We start from the raw sequence: 21990 nt of genomic DNA, 5'->3' as shown, positions 1-21990 counted from the left end.
TTATATTTAACAATTGCATTATTTAGATACAAAATATTTAATATTTCCTGTGGACACAAATTTATAAGTCGAGCTCACGAATATTAGCTGATATAAGGCCAGCGACATTACGTGTACATTTTTTGATTGGTCAGTTGCTGACTCACAGCCAATCAGCTTGCTTGCTTTGGTGTTCATGCAGCCAAACCCAGAGCCGTTATTTATGTCAGAGGCCTTTCTGACGACTAGAAAGAAACTGCCAAACAACTATCCACAGAGCTAATGAAAGGTTTGTTATTATCTTCCCGCTTGTTCACAACACTAGAGTATATTCATTTTGCTGCATTGTTGTTTGTAATTGTTGCCTAACGTTACTCATGTTCACCACTTTCTGGAAAGATATCCATCACAAATGAACAGAAATTTCTGATGTATGCACTTTTGGGCATTGGCTTCACCTTAAAAAGTACCATGGGACTACTAACATGTTGTATTTTACATTTTCCAAGGACGTAGTATGATTTTGATATGCAATTATGTTACTGATAAACGTCCATTCAATTGTACAGTCATATTAAAGTGTTTAAGGGAACACGGGCTAATTTGTCAGATTTAAATGGTTTACAAGGCTTTCCAGTTGAGATGCAAGTAGCACTTAACTCGAATTTTTCTATTGACAGGAAGTTTTTTTTTTTTTTTTTTTTTTTTAATCACCTCAATTCTTAAACTTATCTTGGATCAGCAAACATCCAACCTTGAGGACATGTAGCTAAGATATCTCCTCTCCAGAAGTGTCTTCTCTTTATCACCACCCAATGGTCAGTATATAAACCTACACAACACTATGTCTACTGCATTATGTTCTCAGTACAATATTACCGGTAATATATGGGGTTAGAATTGTTGCATTTATTCCAAATAAATAGATTGAGATTCACAAACAAATGTAAAGAGATTCACAAAAATGTATCAAATTCGCCAATTAATAGATTAAGATCCACAAATAAATGACAAAATGATTTTTTTCACAAAAATGTATAAAACTCACAAATAAATAAAATCAGATTTGCAAATAAAAATGTGCATTTGTAAATCCCCTCACGCATCTCTGGATTCAGCAGCGGCCTTAAGCATCTGGGGGCCCTTTTCAATAACTAATATGGGGCCCTACCCACATAAAACATAAACATAATAGAGCAGAAAAAGCAAGGATTCCTGTTGGTTCGCATCAATGGTATATTATTTTATTACGTGCACTTTCAGCTTCATGAACAGGCAGCTCAACATAGAAATAATCCAACCTTATTTGATTAAAACTATATACAATTCTACAGCGTTTTACGTTGGAATAAGCCTCGTCCTTTCACGCAGGGCAACTTCACTGCTAAATAGATTTGCACAGTATATTTTCAGCTGTCTGGGCTGACTTAAAAAAGACAGCTCAAACATCCCCTCAACTTGAATTATTTAACAAAAGCAAAGAAGAAAAAGTGTCTGACTGACACTGAACCGAACTTATCATAAATAACGTTATTTCAGCACTGCGCCGTTCGCGGGGACGGTAAACGTCACCATGGTAACCGCGGCGCGAGTTCGACCAATCAGAGACGTCAGTGTTTTGCTTAGAATTGTGGGTAGTGTAGTATTTCTCCAGAAGATCGCAAATAACAAGGTTGATTTCATACCTTGTGGCTTTTATAGGAGCAGAAACTTTCGTTTCACAACCTCGTAGCTCGTGGTCAATTTACCTTGGATGGTTTAGACATTATGGCTGAAAATCAATATCCTACGGAGAAAATGAATGGGATTTTGCTGGTCTGTTGGGGCCCCCCTTGGAGGGCGGGGCCTGTTTCAATTGAAACGGGTGAAACATAGGTAAGGCCGCCTCTGTCTGGATTTTGAAACACTTCTAGCGTCGACGTGCAGAAAAATCCACAAATAAGTGGAGTCCACCCACCGTTTACTCAAGCCAATTAGATAACGGCCACATTGAGCGGACCAATTGTAGCACGTTCTCGCTATAATCTATGCTGTAATCTATGGGCGCTTCATTACTACTACACGCAACTACACGGAGGACACATCATTTGCGTATTTGCTTTGTCCAGTATAGACAGCCTCGCACGGGGTAGACACGATGTAAGAAATGGCAAAACGGATGATTTTGTCTTTTAAATCACAATCGTGGTGACAAATAGCTAGCTATAGGACATAAATATTCTGTAGAATACCAAATGACCATGATTGAAGATGTATCAGTACGAGCAATGCTGAAAAATACATCTTTGCATTTATTTTGGATGCTGTAAGTATCTTTTACAATACAAAAAATGATTAAGTCTGATTCATATGAAATATTTGTGTGATCAAGTGTTTAAACGGATAAATAAATGCAAATCGCTTGTCTTCTGGGCTTTTCACTTTTAAATGCATGACATTGGAAGGCAACATGTCACATGTTTAAAAATAACCCATATATTCTCTACAAACAAAGGGAATCGTAGGACAGGTATTTAATATTGAAAATACTATTTAACATATTTAATGCTCATGGAGCTTAGATTTAAAACTTGACTGAAGAAGTGGGAAAAGGTTGGGGAGGTTGAATCCAGTTATTCAATAGTCCGCAACTTACTGATGCTTTGCTGTTCTATCATGAATAACGTGACTTCCATAACGCGTTGTTCCCATAACAGAGAGTTAAGCGGCATTTTCAAAGGCTCATAAAAATGTGTCTTGGCTTGATACACAGTCTAATGGTCTAACGAAGTCCATAACTCTAACGAAATCCCAATTTTAAACATATTTTACTGAAGCAATTTTATGGGCCTTAGCCTTACACTTCCTATTTGAGCCAATGCAAATGAACGAGCAAAGTTATTTGAGGGCAAGACCACCCTGATCGTAAAGTCTAACATGATTTGTTGTAGTGAGAACATGCTACGATTGGCCAGCTCAATGTGGCCGTTATCTGATTGGCTTGGGGAAACGGTGGGTGGACTCCACTTATTTGTGGATTTGTCTGCACGTCGACGCTAGAAGTGTTTCAAAATCCACAGATGCGATTTACAAATGTACAGAAACCGGTTCACAAATAAATGCCAGGCAGAGTTGTGTTTGTGACATAAAACACATTTGTAAATTATAATTATTTTATTTGAAAATCTCATTTTTATTTATTTGTGAGTTTAATACATTTTTGTGAAACTCTTTACATTTATTTGTGGATCTTTAATCTATTTATTTGTGAATTTGTTCAATTTTTGTGAATCTCTTTACATTTGTTTGTGAGTCTCAATCTATTTATTTGGAATAATGCAACAATTCTAACCCCATAGTAATACATAGAGCCATATGTTCTCTGAAATTTTCAGGTGATTACCAGTGTTTATGATTACATATTACTTTCTATTTTAGTTAATACAACTCCAAATAGTAAAAGTAAATCCTGAGGAATTTTTTTCCAGTTTCAAGTGCATCTTTCCAGGTGCAACTCGAAAGATGTTGCTTACCTAAAGCCGTTTGAGATCATTCTAATTTACCAAGACAGCAAATGCAATAAAAGCAAGACTGTTAAAGCCATTCATGATGGCACAAGAGAACTGTACTGAATGTGGTAGAAAGCAGTAACGGTTAGATGTACTGCATTGTTTGATATGATTATTCAGCATGAGTGAAAAAGAGAGGTCAGAATCAGGTCATAGAATGCAATAATCTCAGTTACAGGCGCCATCAGTACAGAAATGTGAGGTTTTGCAGCTTACCTAGAGTGTATGCGAGTTGTGTGTGTGTGTGTGTGGGGTGCGTGGACTGCTGCAATCTCCCCTGTTGGCTAATAGATTCGAGATGACATGTTCTCCGCTTCCATGCTGAATGTTCAGTGAACTTTCTGGCACAGAGGCTGCCTCTAAAGTGGGTTCAACCAGAGGTTAATATAAACAAACAGCAGAAAATGGAGAGCCAGGGATTATTAAATGTTAGGATGACTGACAAATCCCTCATTGCCATTAGCCCATGGCCTTCACCTATGCCCTGCTTTCCAAAAAATACTGTACCGTGGCTCGACAATTTTCTTTCTTTTTTGACAGTGGCGTGTTTAGTTGGGGCTGAGAATTTGTAATGTGTGGTCAGATTGTGAGTCACTTGGCCAGAGAAAGCTTTTGCCAAAATGTCCCGTTAATATGGATGAAAGATTGTGTGCCCACATTTTAATGAGTTTAAAAATATGAAGTGTTGGGAGGCGTTTATGACAGCTGAGGTGGCCATCATCATGCACATCATTTGTTGATGTTATATCACGTAGCTATTCTTAATTTGATGAATTCTTATTTTTAGTAGGTATCCCTGCATTTGACAGATTCTTTTCTCTGTGTTTGACAGTATGATCTATTTTAGTTTCAGGGTACTAAACAGTTATATAATTTAATAATTTAAAACTGTTGAAATAATTGCAGTTTTTGGTCTATTAATTTTGCAGTATGATCAGGATGCATGAAATATTTATTTTATTATTCTCAACAATTTATTTTCAATTATTTTATTTATTTTATTTTTATTTAAAAAGATTGGATCACACATAAACATATCTTAAAACATCCCCCTTTTCCGTAAAAAAATTTTTTTTTTTTTTACCCCAACACTTTCTCAAGTACATAAAGATCATAACAGGAAAAGAAAGGAGATTATAACAGATCATAACAGGAAAAGAAAGGAGATTATAGAGTCTGAGTCAGAGCAAGAATAATAATGAAATACAATTTTGACATATCTGAACATATACAAATTAAAGTATGCCATTGATATATGAATGAATTGTCATCTTTGTTTGTATATGGTTTTTGAAAAGTAGATTTTTTCAGATATTTTCATGTTGCAGATAATCACACGCACTGCCCTCTTGTGGATGAGCGATTAAATTGCAAGCAATATAAATAAATTGCCCCTTTTGTACTTTTTGTGATTTAACAGACAAATATCACCGTTCACCATCATTTGCAGCTTGCATTAATAAAGTATAGAGAGTTTAGTCTGTTATCTACAGCTGGGTAAACTTAATTGCAGCTTCAGCTTTGACAGGTTGCGTATGGAACATAGATTGTGTGTGTGTGTGTGTGTTTTTCCCTAGCTAACAATAACTGCAGTGCTCCTTTGAAATTCCTGCTCATATGGAAAGAGTTAATTCCAGGATGTGAATTGTCCCTGTCCGAGCAGCTGAAATTTATCACTGCCAGCGACAATGTGCAAATTTTGTGATGTAGGCAGTGCATTGTTAACAGTGATTGTCATCTAATTAAATCGTGGCTCGTCACAAGAGATGCTTTTTATGCTGAGATAAGCATTGGGAGTCTACTCAAGCGTTCCCAAGATCAATAAAGATGTTCCCTTCTGGATTACGAATAGTCTGAGGGTTACGTGGGGCAGAGGAATTAATTAGGAAAGAATTCTTATATCCCCCTATAGACACACACACACAGTTTAACTTTTATAGTGGGTTAGTTGAGGTGGGAAGGGGGTATTTAAATGGTTTGATGTCAGCTTTCACTCCGGTTGAATGCTGATGTTTAAGAGAAAGCATCAGGAAAACTTCTTAATCCTATTTCAGAGCAAATTAAAATGTCAAGTGAAACTAAATTTAGATTAGCATATGTTTTTGTTCAGTAAACAATCTATTCAAAGGCATTTCAAATGTAACAGCTCAGTCATAATGTACTAAACAAGCCAATAATATTGAATTATATATATTTTGTTCAATATAAATCTGACTGTATTATTCTGAGCACAAAAAGATGACTTCCAGTCAAATTTGTTTTTGTAGATTTGTGCAGATGTATTGATTGATTTAGTGCATCCAGGCAGCAAACGCTTGGTGAGCCCTAACCTGTCTAAGTACACTCTCATCAGTTTTAATGTGTTCAGTCTCATTGACTTGACATAAGCCCAGGGTCTCACTCCAATTCATTGCACCGTTCCCCCCTGAAAGAGCACAGCTTGAGACCCTTAGCAAAACCAACAGTGCTTTTTAGTGCTGAAATGCAATCAAATCAATGTGTGTTTGTATTTTATTATATATATTTTTTTTTTTATTTTTTTTTATTTTATATATATATATATATATATATATATATATATGTATATGTATATGTGTGTGTGTGTGCATGTGTTTTTAAGAATGTTTTCACTAGATATGGCAGACTAAATGCTGTACATTTTATTGTCACTTGCGTGACTGATCTCTTTTGTTGTTTATGTGACCATGGAACAGTCCCAGATATCACCTTCTTTGTTCAAGCTCTTTTGTAGATGGCGGCACATATACACATTGTGTATTTTTACAGCGCGCTCAGGTGCATGGCGGTGTCATCCCCCATTGCTTAGACATGCATGTGTGGAGTGAGAGGTGAGCTTGCTAAAAGACACAGAAAATAGACTGATTGCAGAATAGTAGGCATGCCCGTTTAATGCACTCACACTCTAACCCTGCCATTCTTTCATCAGCCCCCACGCAACCCACCCCAAACACACACATTTTTCCATTGGCCTTGTGCAAACTGAACAAAGGGAACTGGTAAAAAGTAGAAGAGGAAGAAAAGCAACTACAGAAAAGCTGATGTTCTTCTTCGTATAATCCGAGGGTGCTCAGAAGTAGCTTGGGGTTAAACCTTCCTTCACTCCTTGTTCCTATTTCACACTTTAATGGCATTTTAATGCAACTGTCACTCTGAGGCAGGGTTCACGGCGTTCAGGTGTGGTCTTCAAAAGAGCCGGAGGAGGGGAAGCCTATAGTGCAATGCGTAGGCAGCACCTACATAGCATATTCTTATGTACATACTGTAAATAAGTTTTGTTTATAATGTAAAATTATTTTTATTTTTATTTTATTTCTCTAATTCAGTAACTCAAATTGATATTACAGAAAGGAAATTCAAACTAAATATTTTGTAGTAATGCTTAGTAATATTGTTCTATTTGTTAGACCAATTCATAGTTTGTTCCAGTGTCCTCAATTTCACTTTTATCCTGCTAGTCTTTTGTAATATCCCTTTATAATCAAAATATTATTTTCAAGTTGGCACCCTCACTTAAGCTGCTTTTGAATCGTTCTCTGTACAACATATAATTTCAGTCTTTATTTTCCTCTTGTTAGGCATCTTGTTAATTTCCATGTAATATAATCAAGTTAAATCTGCTAACATGTTTTTTTTAGAATATCATTTCTTTTTTACATTTTCGAAGTCAAGTTTCCAAAAGTTAATGTATAATAGAAAATTGTCCGGTTCAGTCCTACTGTAAAATGGATAATTTTGGATGGGTAGTTCACAGATATACTTTCCTGAGGGAGATGAGCGATTACTTACCTCATTTATTTCAGTTTGGATACACATTTGATTTGATGGGATCATATAGGATATACCTCAAGCTGTTCTCTTTTCTTAGCAATTGGATGTGCTTTGTTTGTAGTACATAACATCAAACATGCTAAGAGAACACAGGATAAGCAAAAAGCACATACACCTATATTTATTATTTTTTAAATTGGAAGTGGTTTTTAACACAGAAAAATTATAATAGACCTTTATTTGGCACCTGAGAGAGTATATTGTCCTCTGAGAGACAGAGCGGATACATGTGAGGCAGATTCATTCAGGAGTTTCACATTAGCGTGGCGGCCAGTGTTATTACAGCTGTTATGAAATCTTGACAAAGGGGTGAATTCCACTCTCTCTTCCTCAATAATTGGTTTTTAACGGTCTGTCCTCCGTATCCATGGAAACATAAAAACGCCACAGAATACACAGGAATTCCTGTTATTGCCTTGATGAAGCCATCAAAATGGATACATTTTAGATGCTATCAGCAGTTTTGCTAGAGGCCGAATCTGGATGGTCAGAGACTGTGTTCAACAAACCTTTAAGTGATACTTTTGATTTACGGAAACAAATGTGAGACGTTAAACAGACTAGTGAACCTCTTTTTGTGTACAATATGAATAAAGAACATATATTATTTGCTTTTTAAAGTTTTTATGTACAACCTACTCTTTGGATTAAATGATTGTGAGTGAGAGCATTAGAATGTAAGAGCCGTCTTTGAGAAAAAAAAGAAGGGAGGAAATGAATTTATCCGTGGGGGTTCATTTGGAAATCTGCTCAGGTGTCTGCATTTTTAATGAATTTCTATAAATTCCAAATGACTGATAGTTGTTATCAGCAGCAGCTCTGGCAGTGATCTCTATTGCATAGTTAATTGAACAGCGAGCACAGTAATTAACAAAGTTAGTTATTCTCAGTGCTATAGGGCATTTGGTCTGAGCCATTTTGGATCAGAATAGAGTGCTCTGCGATCAACAAGAAAGTTCTCATTTCAGGAGAGCATAGTTGTCAGGTGTCTCATGACCTCCCATGACCAGATTTGTAAGTGAACTGCAGTTCATTTTTATCCAACTGGAAATATATTTGACCATTTTACATGAAAATACTGCTTGCACATTTTAGTTAGAAAATAAAGTCGAATTTGTGCATCTTTTGCACTAAAATATGGTAAAATTGGTGGGGGTGGGAGGTAAATGAGCGAAGAAACAAGTCAATAAATACATAAGCAAATTAATGATCAAATAAGTACCCCCTTCCCCCGCACGGTCATGTATCGCTGATCTCACAGGCTGACTATAGGTCAATATAACAATGGAGCGTATCGCCCAACACTAGTATTTGACCATTCAAGCGCAATAAGATGTGAAGGAGAACTGAGTGGTGTTTTTCTTTCATATTTTAATTTTTTTTATTTTTTTGTCAGAGAGAATCCATCATATAAAAAATTAGGGAAAAAAGTTTGCCTCCTAACATTCGTATTTTGAGTGTAATTCATTGGCCAGAAAAGAGAAAACTAAGATGAATTTGAGTGATTGCATTATTTATATATTTTCAAAATTTCTATAGATATTGTGATAGCTTCAGTGATTGTAACGGGTGTTTTGCGAGAGTGCATAACTCATGGACTGCTTCAGTAATGGTGAACGTTCTTTGCTCACTTTCTGTATATAATTGATTCCCAGTTTGTTCCCAGATTTCGGTTATTTTGTTTTGTTATGTACTGAAAGCACATTTTCTCTCTCTTTCTCTCTTTCTCTTTCTCTCTTTCTCTTTCTCTCTTTCTCTTTCTCTTTCTCTTTCTCTTTCTCTTTCTCTTTCTCTCTTTCTCTTTCTCTTTCTCTTTCTCTTTCTCTCTCTCTTTCTCTCTCTCTCTAAAAATTGCATTGATAACGGCTAGGGATGGGACGATACACTTAAACTCACGATACGATGCACCTCGATATGCCAGGGTCACGATACGATACGTCACGATACGATATCAAAAAAGAAAAAAAAGAAAAAAATATTACTGTATAACAACAACTTATTTATTTTTGTTTCAGCTGCACACAGGGAAACACAAGGCCTAACTGGTCAAACACAAACAAGAACACTCCCTTAGTGCTGCTCTAATCCTAGGTTAAGTTATCTCAGGACTGGTTCTTCTTCAAAAAAACTAACATATCAAGAATGAATTTTCTGTTCTCTACCATGTTAAATGGAGCCATATAGTCCGCTATGAATTCGCCAATGAGCCTGGTTATCTGTTTTGCACGCGGACTTGACGGAGGTAGAGTTGGTGTCAGCGCTTGTTTCATGGTCAGCTGTCCCTTCGGTAGGCTCGTTTTCTCCGGGGCCGTCTTCACATTTTTATGGTGACGTTGAAGGTGGTGGTTCATCATCATGTTTGATGTGTTGGATGTGGTGTACGGAATGACAGCATGGCATAGCTTACACACAGTCTTAGTCTTGTCAGTCACTCTATTGCCGTCTTTGTCTTTTTTAATGAGAAAGCCAAAATATACTGCCAGACATATGACTTGTATCCAGGCGGAGCGTCCTCAATTTCGACCTCATTTGACTCCATGGTCGGCTGTTTGGGGGCAAGGCAGTTGGTGCTAATGCTAATATTTGTTAGCTCGCTGTAGACTGCAGTGTTGTTGTTGCAACATGCGCTGTCTTGACGTGACGACGTACCGCACCGTTCCCCGGATATATATATTTTTTTCATTTAGTTTTACCCTGCTTGACCAGCAGATGGTGCTACCCAGCCTGCCACCATAGACTGTATGTCTGCCCCATATACATACACACACATATAATACACTAAATTATTTATATACTACGCAAATCATGCAGCAGTGCCATCTATCTTTATTTCGCGATCCATTTTTTCCGACCTCGATGCGTTTCGTCACGTTTTGTATTGCGATATTTTGTCAAACGATATTTCGTCCCATCCCTAATAACGGCATTAGACTGCCATCAATGGCTTAAGCCTCTGTTACTAGATAAAATGACGTTTTGGAATTCGCTATGGAGGCTTGAGATGAGATGCGGAAGACTTCGTAATCAGGGCTTGACAACAACTTTTTTGCTCACCAGCCACTGTGGCTAGTGGTTTTCCAAAGTTACTAGCCACTCAGCATTTTCACTGGCTTCAATTTTGACATCGATACCATGTGGAAAAACTGCCATATATTTAGAATATTCAACTGTTTACGTTCACTTAAAACATAACTGACTATGTTTACGTGAATACTCGCCAATACCTGCAATTTGTCAGCTTTATGTTTTATGCTTTATGTGCGCACTAAATCTGTGGGAATGAGTAAAATTGTGCGCAATACGCGCAATCCCATGCTAAAATTCAAGCCCGGTAACACCAGTAATATTCATCCGGAGCGAGCAAATGAAACGAGCGAGTGAGGGGAGACGGGTTTGTGTGTTAACTCGCTGTCAGAGAGATCATGAAAGAGCTAGAAAGCTCTGCTGGCCACGTGTAGCCCATCTATTCTGCAGAAAATGCTTATTTGAAGCGTTTCACATAAATTTCAGACTACAACTGACTAAAAGACTACAATTGAAAAATGTATATATTACATATAAAATTCAACCTGCCAAAGTGGCTTGTAGGAGGGACTAGTAGGAGTGTTACACGCCACTGCTGAAATCCACCCACATTTGGTGGGTTGGCTGGTGTTAATGTCAAGCCCTGTTCGTAATATCTCCTCACACATGACATTTTGGGGAAATGATTGCAATGCAGTTTGTGTACAAGTCCAGAACAGCGATTGGCCAAAAAACTAAAACAAAACAAAAAACGTCCAGTTCCGATTGATGGCCGGTTGACCGGTGCATCTCTATTTTATTATACAGTACAGTAAAATTAGGAGTCGTTCTCGCCATTTGTGTGTGTATCCTTCCAAGATGTGTTATACTGGTGGCTATACAAATCCTTTCTGTGGATTGGCAGAATGTGGTTTGGTGAATGTGGCTTGCCATGCCTGACTGGTCCCTGACCCTGGGGGTGACTCGCATGTCTGGGTCATGTAAGCTCCTGTAACCCACTTCTGCCCTGACAAGAGCCTGACAGCTGCCCTGCTCCTGTCTCTCAAATACACAAACGCAGTTCTTACAATTCACTTTTTTTTCATATGCGCTTACCATTTTATACCCATTACACGAACAATTAATCAGTAACTGAAATCAATGCATACTCCTATTTCTACTGACGAACACGCCTGTAATTGGTGAACATAGAAGCTTCTGGGTGTTCTTTGCATGTCTTGTGTGACAAGACATCCCTATGTGCCCTAGCTTTAAGTCAAATATTGTTCTTTTTTCACTAATCTTTCAGAAGGGTGAATGTTTCTCAGCACAGCTTGCCCCACATTGCTTAATGTGTGTGTGACTGAAGATGTCTGACCTCAGTCATACTATTTTTGCTCCCTCTGCTCTGAGTCGTACGTCATAAGACACAGCTTGGCTTTATCGCTATAATGGATGTGCTCTGAATAAGACATTAAACAAACTAACCCCATTTCACCCTCAATGTAATGGTAGCAACACTTAGGTACATCTTTTTGTAACTTTCTCATTTTAATTACTTGAGTTTTTTTTTTTTGGATAGGGATGTAAAATAGTGTTATTTTTTAGACTGTTATGTAATATGAGGACATTATCACAGTCAGCTGCATCACGGCCATCGAGACCATCAAGGTCAAGAGGATTTTAAACAAAACATAATATGTATTCTAATATACTACCCTTGAACTACCTTTCAAAAGTTTGGGGTTTTATTGGATAAAAAATGCAGTAATTACAGTAATATTGTGAAATATTGTTACAATTTAAAATAACTGTTTTCTAGTTATATATATTTTAAAATGTAAATGATTCAAGAAACATTTCTTATCATTATCAATGTTGACCCCCCGAGCTGTGTAGCTTAAAGGATTAGTTCACTGCAGAATTAAAATTTCCTGATGATTTACTCACCCCCAAGTCATTCAAGATGTATAAGTCTTTCTTCAGTCTTTCTTAAGTTTTTTCCCCATATAGTGGACTTCAATGGTAACCAATGGGTTGAAGGTCGAAATTGCAGTTTCAATGCAGCTTCAAAGGCTCTACGCGATCCCAGCTGTGGAATAAGGTATTATCTAGAGAAACGATCTGTCATTTTCTATAAAAAAATAAAAATGTATATATTTTTTAACCACAAATGCTCATCTTGCAGAACTCTGCGATGCACCACGCATTCCGTAATCACGTTGGAAAGGTCAATTGCGACATAGACGAAAGTACCATTCAATATTTACAAAGCGAACGTGCAAAGACTAAGTAAAATGCCCTTTACATAAAAAGGTAAAATAACGATGTCGGACAATTTTGAAGTTGTAGGAGGAAATTATATGGGAGTTTTTCGCCCTACCGCGGTACTTCTGCATACGTTATGCGTGACCTTTCCAACGTTATTACGTAATGCAGGGCGCATCGCAGAGTTCCTCAAGACGAGCATTTGTGGTTAAAAACTATATAATTTTTTTTACTTTTTAAAAAAAAAGACAGATAGTTTCTCTAGATAAGATCCTTATTCCTCGGCTGGGATCGTGTAGAGCAGGGGTTTTCAAAGTCTAAGACAGTGGGCCTCCCTTTTGACACAACTTACCCAATGCCCCCCTAAAAAAAACAGACACAAAAAAAAAACACACATAGCAATGTTAGACTCTTTAACTCCTCACTTTTATCATTGTTTTTGTTAACATGAAAAGTGCTGAAAAGTACAGTTAGGCCTCGTTTACACTCTCAGTGAAATGTGACCCAATCCCATTTTTTTGCTCATATGCACAGAAACCCCGACGCGCATCTGCAAAGGGATGGATGGCCCGACGAAACGTCTTGTCATAGGAGAGGAATGTGGACACGCGTTGACACAACATATCAAAGGTTGGCTTGCTCATCCTAAAATTTCTGACCCACTGCTCCTCGTTAAAGCCAATATTTAAACACAAAATGCTCCCACCAGTCCTGATATCTCTCTCGCACACAATAACTGAAGCATATGCGCAGGCTGCAATGATGCCACTTTACGTCTTCCTCCGCCTCAAAATCATGGTGATGTTTGGCGAACTTTGCTTACAGTATATCGCAGAGCTAGCATCAAGCATATTTCGCGTTCGTCCATCTGTGCAAGAGAAGTTAACCCTTTAAGCATGCGCGATGTTTCAGATTGTATGGTAAGTATAAACACATGAATCGGATATGGGTCACAGTTCGGACGGTCAATAAAATCAGATAAAGGTAACAAATCAGAATTGGGCATCAAGACCTGCAGTGTATTTTCAGAATAATAACAATTTAACTTTTTTTATTTATTCATTAAACTAATTATTAGGCTATCATTTTTACCACTCTCCACGCCTCTCCTGGCATGCTCTGGCGTCCCCTTGGGGAGGCGCGCCCCACACTTTGAAAACACCTGGTGTAGAGCCTTGGAACAACTCTGGGCCTATAGATGGTACTGTATCTTAATATGGAAAACTGAAGTATTTCTTGGCTAAATTGATCATTTTTACCACGAGTTACCAATGAGAGTGCTCTCAACTCTCAGCTTAATGTTTAACTTTTAACAATGATGTGTGTAATTTAGTGGCACCAAACAGAATTTCAGTCCTTTTGTGGGGCTGGACATAACAACATTGGCTTAACCAAAATGCTTCGAATTTGAGGTGAGACCCTGTTTTTGGATCAGTGGAAGACTGGGGAACATTAGTGGGGAACATTATTTCTCGAGCTGTGGTTAGGAGCATAGATTCTTGTTTGCATGACGTGGACTTTAAGTCCTTATCTTGAGCAAAATTATCAAGCTGACATTCAGTACAATCTGTATCTTTACTTACAATACATTTACGTCTTTTAGTTTGTCAAGAGATTTAAAGAACCATTTTTTGAAGAGTGCGCATGTGTGTACATGTACGTGCTTTAGTATGTAAGAATGAGCCTATGATTGAATCTGGAAAAAAGCTAATTAACTGAGAAAAATAGTGCTCAAATGCCGTGTCCGTAATTTATAGCAAAACATCTAGCATTAATTCGATCTCAAACAGATTCATTAAAATAAATTATTACACCACCACCTGTGACATCATTAACCAACGTGGTTGAACGACCAATTTGCGACAATATGGTTTCAGGAAACAGTCGTGACTAGCTAGTTGATTTCTTCAACGATGCATTGTACTATGGTAGTTAAGCACCGAGTTACGTCGTTGTACGGGAAAAGCACCCCTGTATAGTTATGCTGGACTGACTTGTGGTATTGAGGAGTGTGTGGAGCGTGGAGACGCCTGCTCATCAGAGATGACAGTTGGGATCTCGGGGCAGTGCTGAAGTGCTTCTGGCTATGGACACTGAGAGGGCAACACCTGCTCCTCTGCAGCAAACCTCCTTTCAGGGCACAGAGAGACATCACAGATGCACCATCCTCTTCTCTCTTCTTACCAGACAGTCTTGTTCACTGACCCCATCCAGATTTCCTTCTCTGTGGTCTCCAGATCCTCCCTGACCTGACACAGAACACTGACTTACACAACTGCCAACACCTCCAGAACCTCTGTGTTTCTGTTTCTCTGCTTTCTCTCCCTCTCTGTCTCTCTTCAGGTCACTGTGTGTGCTGTGCCTCTTTAAACTTAAGATATTATTTTGGCAAGGTGAAATGGGAAAAAGTGTAAATGAACATGTCTAATTATATTTCAGGATGTCTGACATCAACTAAAATTAGAAAAACAAATTCAGAATATGACTTAAAAAGAAAAAAAGAAAGTGGTCCACTGACACAACTTAAAGATGAAGAGAGGAAAGCCGAATATCTGGTGAATATTCAAATAGGGATATGAACATTAATAATAATAATTAAAAAAAAACACAATTTACTAATGCACAATTCCATTCTAAATGTATTTTGCTGCTATATTATGGCGCTTTTCCACTGCATGGTACAGTACGGCTCGGTTCGGCACGGCACGCTTTGGCGCTTTTCCACTGCATGGTACGGTACGGCTCGGTTCGGTACGGCTCACTTATGGCGCATTTCCACTGCATGGTACGGTACGGTACGGCTTGCTTCGGCTCGCTTTAAATGGTACCACCTCTGTTGAGGTTCCAAGCGTACCGTACCGATACTAAAATGTGACGTGAAAACACTGCAGATCACTGATTGGTCAGACAGAATCATCAATACCAGCGTCATTGTATTTACGACACGAGACACTAAACCCGCTAGATTTAAATAGCCAGTAAACAACAGCCAACGCTGTAGCACTTGTTTTAAAAGTATTTGCTTAAAAAAAAGAAAAGAAAAGAGTATAAAAAAAAAAAAAAAATTAAAAAGCTGAATCGTGGTCAGTGGACGAGGTGCAGACGTTCTTCTCGTTGGTTGCCGAGGAGCGGATGGGGAAACACGGAATGGAAAATTCGCATTTAATATGATGATGTAATGGCAGTAGAGACGGCAACTATAACGATCAGTCCCACCCACTTTGAAGCGGTACTAACTGCAGTGGAAAAGCAACCGAGCTAAAGCGAACCGAACCATGCCGTACCGAGCCGAGTCGTACCACGCAGTGGAAAAGCGAAGCGAGCCGAACCGTTCCGCGCCGAGTCGAACCGTACCGAGCCGAACCGATCCGTACCATGCAGTGGAAAAGCGCTATTATAATATATTATATTATATTATATTATATTATATTATATTATATTATATTATATTATATTATATTCACCCAGGAAAAGGCTTAATATTCAGAATTTCTAAATGTTGTGAAATAATTTAGCTTTTATAATTATAATAATAATAATAATAATAATAATAATTTCTTGGTTCTCTCTTGTTTTTGCACTTGTTAATAATTTCTTTGTATGACAGCCTCGCCAAAAATGATGTCCGCACAATTTGGCTTACAAAGTCTTTAACAGTTTATAATATTTTTTTGTCATGACAACTCTCTGAGTGTTTGGCATGGTAATATAACGATGTTGATATGTTTGGTCTTGGAGGAATAGATCTGCTACTGCTGCTTTTATTGCTGCTGCTGCTGCAGAACAAGTACGGGTCTTGCAACTCCCAATGCATACATGACACGCTGTTGTGAGCAAGTAAGGCATGCTGCTGTACATTATAGCATACATGAATTACCCATAGCAGATTTATACAGTTGGAGCTGAGGAAGGTGGAGGGTGTCTGAAATAGTGATGTTACGTTCGTGAACGAATCGTTCTTTTTGAACGAATCCTTTAGGTGAACGAATCGTTCTTGTTCACGTAATCCATTGACTCATATTTCTCGTTCACTGAAATGTGAAATCCCTCCCTCCACAGCAGCGCGGCGCTATTAGCAGCGCATGCACAGCTCAGTGAACCGGTGTTTTCAACCTGTCAAAGAATGAATTTCGAGCCAATAGCCTTCGAGTATGAGATGTGACGGAGCATGTGATTTGTTGGATGTAGTGAACGAATACACCCTTCACTGACTGTGACCGAGTTGCTTTTGAGCCTGAACGAGAGAGAGATCTTATCGTTTGTGAACGAGTTGAACGAACTAGTACATGTCGTTCATGAACGAAAATAACCAGTTGTTTGAACGATAATGATGGCGAACCGATAGAGCTAGGTTTGTGTAGTTAGCATGTTTGCATCAAAGAAAGAAATTTACACTTTACCATTGTAATAAAAACAGGTTAAGAACGCAAGCTAATGGTTAAATATAACAAAGACAAATTAACATCGTAATTTTTTACGTGGTTTGAGCTAAGGGGGGTGCACTTGACTGTTTACTTGATTTGAATTTACACTTCTCGTTACCTGCTTTTCTTATATTTTGTTTGTGTGTTTTAGTCTTAGTTTTGTGGTATGTTGCACTTTGAACAATTTACTTGACTACTTGTGTTCATTTTGTATTATCAAAAATTAATTCATTACGTTTTATTCATGTCATATGCACTTCTTTAAAAACTAAAACAATCCAAAAAAAATATGACAGTATTGGTTAGGTCTCATTTGCGTAACGTCAGCAAATAGCATTTCAGTTCGGGCTGTGAAGGGGCATGTATTTGGTTGGATCTACTGAACGAATATGCCTATCACTGACTGAGATCGCTCTGTTTTGAGTCTGAACGAGAGAGAGAGATCTCGTTCGTGAACGAATTGAACTAACTGGTACTTTCGTTCGTGAATGAGAGTACTGGGTAGATCGGTCATTTAGCATGTGATTAAATCTCATTCAAAGCGCAGTTATCAATGGTGTGCACATTTAATTGTTTATATATTCAACATACAGAACATCAACGTTTAATATAATCCCAGATTTATGAATGTGTATGTCTGACTAAACAATTAAAATGTTAATTATGCAGGAAAATCTTGGTTAGGTCATCTGAACCACTTATTTAGACTTATGTTATTAATTTAGTAAATAAAGCACACATTTTAACAAAGCCAAATCACTTTTTTTTTTTTTTAACAAGTAAATACGTTCGTTAAAACATAGCATAAAATACACTATTTTTCGCCACCTGCTGCAGTATATATGTAATATGAAGAAATTATCACTGAACGAATCAGTGAACAAATCTGAACGAATCATTTTGGTGAACGAACTGAAAATGAACGAGTCTCTGGAAAGAATCAAAATTTCCACCACTAGTCTGAAAGCGCACTGCACTGCTACAGCAAATGCTAACCATGTATTGAAGGTTGGGCAGTGAGCTCATTGGCTACTGATACAGCAGGAACCAATCAGCTGTTCCCATAGAGAATGACTTGATTGTAAGCAGACTGTTAAGGACCTGTCAGCCTGCGGCATCTAGAATTTCATGACAGAACTTTGTATTTGAATAAAGGGTAAAGACGTCAATTTTCCTATGCCGGAGGAAATGTATACACACACATCCGTGCACATCATATGCATCACGCACAGCTACCATTTTGGGAAAACTCCTTCATTTAATAATTTGTGGCTAATCTTTAGCTATGTCATTTTATACAATGGCAATTCATATAATAATTTTGCTTTGAGATAAAAATGATTTTATTTACTCTAAAACAACTCATATTTGTTATAGCACTTTCACTGATGTTAGAACTGAATAAAGACCTAATGAAACGTATAACATTTACATGTAAAAAAAAAGAAATGTATTTGCAGTGAGAAAATAGAAATAAAGAACCAGGCAGTTCTGCCTGTCTCCTCTCTTGTAGTAGGTCTATTAGCTCATTGCTGCTCTCACACGATGTCATTTGAGTCTGTTACACTAGTAAACTGCCTTGCTACCCCTGTGTCTTGTGCAGCCTGACCAATTACTTTTGATCTTAAGAGGACATGACATTTGTACGCTTTGCACTCTGAAGTGACTGCACATGTTAAAAGATGCATCATGCCTTTTCCCTCGCAAATAATTCATGGTGCCAAGTTTCTAAGGGCATTGCTCTTTGAACCTAAAAGTACAAGGTTTAAATATAGGTCCTTGGAGTAACTTGCACTAGAGGGGTCTTTTTAGGACCACCTTGAACTGCATGGCGGGAGGATTACTAGCCTTTAAAAACTACATTTGCACAGGAAGAGTTTTACTTGCTACAGTGTTTGCTCTTTGGATTTGCATAAACTTGTCATCCTCGTGCGTACATTTAGCGCATTTGTGGTTTTATGAATCTTTAACAGCGCGTGTACAGCTGCTTGGTCAGAGAGCTCTCTCTGACAGTCACTGATGTGACTGGCTTGAACTTTTGAACCTGGCCACGTTTTATGCAAAATTATGTTCTATTCTGTGTTTTGGGGTATTTGGACAATTCCCACAGCTTTTAGAGGAGCTATGGAATGAATTGATCTAATAAAGCAATTAGATGATGTTTGAACGTATCAAAACAGGCATTGGTGAGGATCGCATGTACTTTGGCAAGGACTACACTCGTGTTTTGAAGCTTCCGCTCTGCTCCAGCTGTCTTTGAACACGAAGAAACAAATCCCTCTTTCTTTTTGTCTTATGGTCCTGCTGCATCATGACTCATTTGTCCAAGGACCTTCGTTCATACAACCCTGACTCAGTTTGACGCAACAGGTCATCTTTGGGCCATAGTCCTTCATTTGGTGCTCATGTTCAATAGTGCATAGCATAGATGTTTTTCAGAATTTGTAAAAATAAAAGTTCTGTCAGCATTTAGTGTTTGTTTTTTTGTTTTTTTAACAAAATACTGGTTGCTTCTACAATGAATGAATGCAGTTACAAAGAATGAGGACTATTGTGACGTATATTCAAGGTAAATGGCATCTCGAACAAGAAAAATGTAGGGCAAGACTTCGATTGAATCATTGATTGTTGTCACTTGTTATTGCTGTGATCTCATGTGAGTCCCGTCCTTGCGCTGAAAACACGTCATCAGAGAAGAGGAGAGATGTCGCTGTAAGAGGAAGGAGAAGTTATTTTGATTACGAGGGCATGTATTATAATTTTTTTTTTTTTATGTTCGACCAATTCTCAATCTGAATTATTTTTATTTTATTTTTATGTTAAACTAGTCAACTACAACATGATACAGGTAACATTAACCGTCTGGTTAAGTGTACCACACATGAAGTGATCAACATGGTGTACATTTAAAACAAACAACATATTTGTTAAATATCTTTGCAGAAAAGATTCATGAAATATGAAGGCAAATATTGTACAAACTTATCTTAAACATATCCTTTTTGTTCAGAAATCTATCTATCTATCTATCTATCTATCTATCTATCTATCTATCTATCTATCTATCTATCTATCTATCTATCTATCTATCTATCTATCTATCTATCTGTCTATCTGTCTGTCTGTCTGTCTGTCTGTCTGTCTGTCTGTCTGTCTGTCTAAAAATTCCATTCCACTGCCCGAATTATATATATTTTTTCAATGCAATAACGCATTCTGTGTGAAGAGGACCGCTTTGGAACACAGCGATGTGTTCTACGTTAAGGTCCTTCATAGAGCGCGTCACATGAGAGTGGTTAATCAGGTGTTCCGCCATGTGATCGGATAATTTTTTTTCTCTTAACGGTTATCATTGCTGTATTGTCAGCATGTCTAATTGTAACATTTGCTTATTGTTCAAAACCACGATTTAAAAAAATAAAAAAATAATTCTTTCCAAAACAAAACATTCAAATAAATCCCAATAACAAAAGATGGTTGCTATCTGATGCTTTTTTATATCAGATGGTAAAATGGTGAAGACTATTTTGGTCCGAAATTAATTAGTTGTGGCTTCAGGCTACTACGACCCCTTCCACTGCATGTAGTAGTTGCCTGCCCTTCTTTCCTTTTATTTATGGATATGATGTACACATGGACAAATGACAGATGCATGCAGTTTCCTAAAAATCCCAGCAGCTCTAAAATCTAAATTATTGTAGGCCTACAGAAGAAAAAGTCAGAGATTTGGAATGACTTGAGGGTAATGATGTAAATGAAAGAGATAGACAGAATGCTCATTCTTATATTGCCATTTTAGCTGTATACTATATGGTATTTATATTCTGTCTGCCACTACATGATGCAGCTATACAGTACCTCAACCAATAAGCTACAGGTGGAAAACTAAGCTTGTATAGTGATTTGTTTTTTCCCCGTGCAAAGCATTATGAAGTATTTGTTACTCTGATGGTAAAATTGAATGGAAAAGACCACGAGGCGATGCAAATGGGTCTTTTGATCTGTCAACAGCCTGCAGATTTTTGTTTCCTCTTTTACCCGGTAACTGCTAATGGGTAATATGATGTATTGCATGTCAGCTTGGCATTATTAGATACGCACTCAAAGACTCTTGTTCATAAGGATTTTTTTCTTTTTTTGCTTATTCAGCCATTTGAATTCTCGCCTTTCATATACAAAATTACTCTGATGGATTGATAGGAAAACATGTACTAACAGGGAGAGAGAGAGAGAGGCTGGCGTGTTTGCTCGTGCTGGCAGCGCGGATTGTGGCATCTGTTGATAAAGAAACAGCATACTGCTCTTCAGCAAGTCGGGTTTACATTCTCCCCCCATTCCCAAAACAAATTTTGATGTCTTGAGTGTTGTCATCTGTTTGTTCCTTTGTGTGATATTTACCTTTATGCCTAAATGACATATTGAGATGATTGTTGTGAGGTGTTGAAGTTTTGGGATCATCACATCTAAACAAGGGAATATAAAACATTGTAGTTTATTTTGAGTTATAATAATGACCAATGTGCACTTACTCACCATTGTAGTTACTTTACACTAGACTCCCCATATTAGCCTACAATTTAAAATGTTTACTATGGATATTAACTGCACAAATGTCACTTTGCTTCATTCATTCATTCAGGCCAAGATGAGTGTCTTTTGTGTCTTAACTTTTTAAATTCCTGTTTGGGGAAACAAGTGCCCCCTGGTGGTAATGAAATGAACTGGAAAATGGAGATTTGATTGTTTAAACTGAAGTTAAATCCACAGTTTAACACTATTTGCCATTAATTACTCAATAGACCTTCCGATATTTGAGTATAATATGCAGTGTAAGCAGAGCATCAGTGGTCACTTTTTTCATTCTGTCAAAGGAAAATAATATAGAGATTGTTTTGATCAAAGACCGAATGTATTTTTTA

At 37.6% G+C, this 21990-nt stretch overlaps 1 protein-coding gene across 1 annotated transcript in view; it reads left to right on the top strand.

Annotated features, from left to right (window-relative positions):
- Positions 1-21990, top strand: part of LOC309508066 (uncharacterized protein) — a 231270-nt gene that overhangs the window by 73315 nt on the left and 135965 nt on the right. The window lies entirely within an intron of this gene.

This window comes from Leuciscus leuciscus (genome assembly GCF_965113295.1).
Source record: "Leuciscus leuciscus genome assembly, chromosome: 10".
NCBI lineage: Eukaryota > Metazoa > Chordata > Actinopteri > Cypriniformes > Leuciscidae > Leuciscus > Leuciscus leuciscus.
Note: the sequence above shows the minus strand (reverse complement) of the source record. Positions and strands in the feature narration are given on the sequence as shown.